A 5,205-nucleotide genomic window follows, 5' to 3' on the forward strand; every position below is an offset into this window, starting at 1 on the left:
ATTAATTCCAGTTGGTGGGGACAGCCATACCCTGTCTGGGCTGGGTGCAGCTAAGGAGACGAGGGAGATGGGGCAGCCTTGGACACAAGTGGAACACATGGTGGCATCCTGTGACACCACTGACAGAGCAGCTGCTCTTCTTCCATTCCGGTGAATGTGCCACAGCTCCTGCTCCATGACCTGTCTCCCAGGGCAGCTGTGACAGGAGCACTAGTGTTGCATCTGGATTATCTGGATGCACCACCCTGAGACAGTGCCTATAAAAAGACTTGTGCCTCAAACTGCACCTGTTTGGGGCCACCACCTCTATGTGCCCAGGGCCATTCTGCAGCTTCAGGACTTTTCTGCTCTTGCCATGGGCTCTGCTTGCAGAACTCTGGCTGGGAAGTGGCATCAAGCGTGGGCAGTGGTCATGCCCAGCTAGGCACAACTGGATAGGATGCCTCAAGCTGTTCCCATGACTCTACTTTGCACAGCATTTCTGCTCTTCTGCCATGAGTGTCTCCAGGCAGGAGACCTGGTCCTGCCTCTCAGCCCAGCATGGGCTGCAGTTTCGGCTCATGCAGGCAATAAATCAGCCTGCTTGCCCGGAGGTGGCTGTGTGGCCCCTGCTGCTTCAGCTCACATTTCCCAGCCTCAAATTACCCCAGGCTGCCAGAGAGCTGGAAGGTTTTGTGCCACTCCTCCAAACTCCCCTTGCTCTGTTTTTGTCACCAGATTTTGCCAAAGTCTCTCGAGTGTCCCTATGTCCAGGCACAGCATCTCCCAGCACGTGGTTCCCACCAGCAGCCCTGCTGAGCAGCAGAGCTGTGCCAGCCCCAGCTGCTCGACACCACAGGGAGCCAGATGAGCCTCGGGAAGGCAGCTTTGTTCAACCACAATGGCATTTGCTCCTCGACCAGATCAGTACAGGGTCAGAGGTCCCCTGCCAAATTTTGACATGTTTGGCTCAATGGGGGAGCAGCCAAGAATGTGCTTTTTGCTGGAAACCGCCTGGAGTGTTTCTCCTTGAAAACAGTTTTTTCCCAGCGGGGTTCCTTTGATATTCACACTGGGAGCACCACATGCAGTAGTTACACTCCCAGCTGGAGTCTCTTTTCCCCTGACTGAGGAGTCCCTCTTTCTGTCCCCTACAGCCCTTTTCCCTGTCCAGCAGTGCCAAGCAGACAGGGGCTGGAGGTGCTGGAGGTGATGGCAGGCTCTCTGATGGAAACAGCCCTGCCACGAGGCTGTGAGTGAGGGAATCCTTCTGCTGTCAGCACCCACAAAGTGTTGGGTGCTGTGAGATCCTGGAGGAAGCTGGGGGAAAAGCTTCCTTCGTGATGGCACAGCTCACCTTTGGTGCCCGGCCAGCCAAGCTGCCCCAGAAGAAAACCACTAAATCCATGAGACTATTCAGGCATCCCAGGTGGGTGTGACGATCAAAGCACAATGGTTATGGGGCCAAGCAGAGAGAAAAGATCTGTGTTTGTGTGGCATCAGCAGATTTCCCCACAGCCCCCACTTTTCGGGCAACAGAGGAAGCTATTAAATGAGGCGCATCCATAGTGGTCCCAGCAGGATGCTCTCCCCTATATGCTATCTTCTCTCTCCCTGCAGTCTAGCTACTTCCCGCACCAGCCTCTTTCCAGCTCCTTGCACTGGTGCTAATCCCCTAATCTGTGCAAAGCAACAATTTTCTGCATGGCACAGCTGCTGCTTTGAGATCTGCATCCCTCCTCCCCGCATAACCAGCTCCCTTATCAGCAGCAGGTATCAGGTGAGCCAGGCACCATCTACTTCTGATAAACCCGTGTTTTATTTTGCCCTATTTCCATTTATCTCCAAGCTTGTAATTATCCCTCATCTCGCAATGTGTTGTGCTGCCTTGTGTGTTGAGGAGTGGAGGTGACAGGTGCTTTGCCAGGCAGTCCTGGACCAGAGTCTTCCTGGTGGGATGCAAGGACCTGGTGAGGTGATGTTCCGGGATGGGTCCTGCCCACCATGCTGGCTGCTGAGCTATCCCTCCTCTCTCAGCACCCAGGCCGCATTCCCTTTAATCTTACGCAGTGGTGGAGATGGATTCTCTCCCTGTGAGCCAGATGTGTTGCACGGAGCATAAACACCCGCGACAGTTGTTGTGCTCCTCGGTGCGAAGGCATCAGATGTCTGCATTAAAACAAAGCTCTCCACTTAATTACTCAGGCTGATAATTCAGCGCGTGGAGGCGGCTCTGGCTGAGAGCAGAGGGCTGGATCACAGCTGGGACTGGAGAGCCTTGAAGTGCACATTAATCCCAGCTCTTGCAGCCCTGATTAACGGTGCTGGAAACGTGCCCGCCCCACGCATTCCCAGGGAAAGGGTCTGTTACTGCCCCACCGGAGGTGGCCCAGGCTGGTGCCCAAGTGGCTCTGCTGACCCCTCGCTAGGCCAAGGTGCCCCCTTCTCAGCATCTTTGGAGTGGAGTGGTCCAGGACATGAGGGACCATCACTCTGAGGGTGTTGTGCTGCCCATCTACTGCTTCTGGGACCCATGGGAGCTGGGTGCAGTATGGTGATGGTCAGGCAGGACCCCAGGGTCACCCTGGGGACCTGCTGCAGGGACCTGCTGCAAGGGAGAACTAGAGACTGGAACTGCCACTGGCTGGTGGGAACTGGAGACAGAACATGGCTGGGCTCAGATCGAGACCAGGTAGACCACCTAAGGCCTTCCCCTTGGGGCCAAAGCTGCCTACTCCTGCTAACCTGAATTTCTCCTTCCAGGACCAACAAACACCTCCTACAAATTCTCCTTGCTCCCCTCAGTCATCACCAGGGCCTAGGGCCCTTCCTGGCAGAGTCCCTCACTCAGCTGTGTGCCTAGGCCTGCAAACACCTGCCCAGCTCTGCTAGTTTGTCTGGGATGGGATTCTTTCTTGAACCTATCTCCCCCTCTCTCTCCCTCCTGCCTGGTACTCCAGCCCTGCCCCTACTCCCTTCACTCTCCTCATTCCTCCCTGACCCCAGTGCATGGTCATCCCTGGATCTGGGGCATCCCTCTTCCAGTAAAGCCCCCAGCAGACTGGCACTGACGAAGATCTGCCTGTGGGGTCCTGTCTGTCCAGGGAGACTGATTTCCTCCAGCTCTGCTCCTGCCCTCTTATCTCTCTTCCCTGGCCCACACATTTTGCTCTGTGGCTGGGGTGAGTGGGAGTCACAGACCCTATCCTGCCTGGGCTGAGCACCCAGGCTGGTGCTGGGCATGCAGGTCAGACAGGCCCAAAGCAGGCAGATGCAGGCAGCACCATCCCAGCGGGGCTCCAAGAGTTAAGTTGTCATGTATTCAGGGCCATGCGCTGGCCAGGAATTACACTTTTATCGGCATGCGGTGCTGCCGCCACTTGAATTGGGACTGGGAACTCTATTTCCGAGCTCACCCAAATTATTCTCGAAGAGATAAAGCGTGGTGCAGAGCAGCGCCGGCGCTTCATTAACATTCCCCAGCCCATTCAGCTTTAAACGAAGATTGCCTGCCTCGGAAAATGATAAAATTGAACATGTGAAGCAGGGCATTATGTTCCATCAGCCGATATTATTTCCCACGCAGAGGCCGAGCAGAGACACAAACAGCTATTTATGCAGTGCCTGGCCAAGCCAGGGTGGCTTGGGAGGGGGGAACAGGCAGTGGTGGGGACACAGAGTGGGTGGCAAGTGCCCCCCTCCCATCCCTGGGCATAAGAGGGGCTGTCTGTATACTGCCAAGGCTGCTCTGACCTTCTGGGGGCTTCCAGACTTGTACCCAGAGTGCAAGGTGGGTCTGGAGACCACAGACCTGCTCCATGCATGGTGTGGAAAGGGGCTCAGGGGTGTGTGGGTTCCCCCAGGCAGTGCTGGGGCATCTCCATCTGCTGCCCTGACCCAGAAATGCATGTCCCCTACCAGACCTGAGCAGGTGGGGTGCTGGCTCCATGTGCAGGAGGGGGTCTAACCTCGTGGGTGGGTGCTGGGCCAGTGGGGTTGGGGGCCATCCAGAGCCAGGGAGCATATGCCTCCCCAGAGGCAGGCAGGGAGGGCTGGGCAGGCAGGGGAGGGCTGAGCAGGAATGCCCCCGGGGCTGCAATTGGATTTTGCTTGGCCATGCTGAGCCTATCGATCCAGCAGTAATTAAAGTCGCTCCAAAACCTGACTCATATTCAACCTTGGAAGGAAGGAGCTTCTCTGAGAAACACCCTCTGCTTCCCGTGTGCTGGCATGGTGTGCAGCAAAGCCTTGCCAAGGTGCTTCCAGCCCATCCCTTTGGGTAGATGGGCTCTGTCCCAAAGAGGGCCCCTGCCTTGGGACTGCCTGGGGCCCAGGCAGCAGCACCCATCAGGCAGCATTCTTGCCAGTGTCCCCGGCATCACACAGCTCTGCTTGTGAATGCTGATGAGGTTCAGCCCTTGAGGGGGGGGTCCATGTTGCCTGGACCCTATAGCTATTCTCTGGACCCTGGCTATTTTGTGCCAGAGACACATCCCTGGGATGTGGTAGGGCTTCCCCATGCCCCTTTCTTGTCACTGTCTGGGCCCAATGAGGGACTGACACAGGGAGAGGAGCCTATTGAATCCACAGCCACTCCTGAGAGGCACTGGGGTGTTGGGGTGGACCTGCTGCCAAATGTCCACAGGATGTAAAACCCCTTCTCCAGTTCAGAGGCAGCCGCGGAGGTGTGAAGGCAGGCGAGGAGCCTGCGAGGTGTTTGTGTGTGTGTGTATGTGTGTGCAGGGGCTTGCACGCCCAGCCCTGCCGCCAGCCCCGCTGCTATTCCTGGTATTCGCAGCAGGTCGGGACAGGCACTGGGGAGGGGGAACTGCCTTTCGTCGGCGCCCCCCGCACCCTGCCTGGACCCTCCCACGAGAACGCAGGGCCGCCAGGACCCGGGGGCTGCGGCAGAGACGGGGTGCGGGGCGGGGGGCTGCCCCGGGGAGTCCCCGCGCAGGGGACCCGGGGGCACAGCACGGGCAGCGCGGGCAGCGGCGGGGCTTTGCGGCGGGAAGGTGGCTCCATCTGCAGGACACGGACCCGGCCGGGAGACCCGGTGCGGGGGATCCTCGCCGCCCCCGCCCGCCGCTTTCCATGCGGGGCACAGTGCTGGGGGACAGCGGACAGAGGCAGCGGCTCCTCCGGCTCCTCCGCCCCCATCCGCGCCCCTCCCGGGATGCGGGGCTGGGGAAGCCGTGCCCCTTCCTGCATCCCTGCACACCCCCA

The sequence above is a fragment of the Corapipo altera genome, unplaced genomic scaffold (assembly GCF_003945725.1).
Source record: "Corapipo altera isolate COAL_440 unplaced genomic scaffold, ASM394572v1 45, whole genome shotgun sequence".
Taxonomy (NCBI): Eukaryota; Metazoa; Chordata; class Aves; order Passeriformes; family Pipridae; genus Corapipo; species Corapipo altera.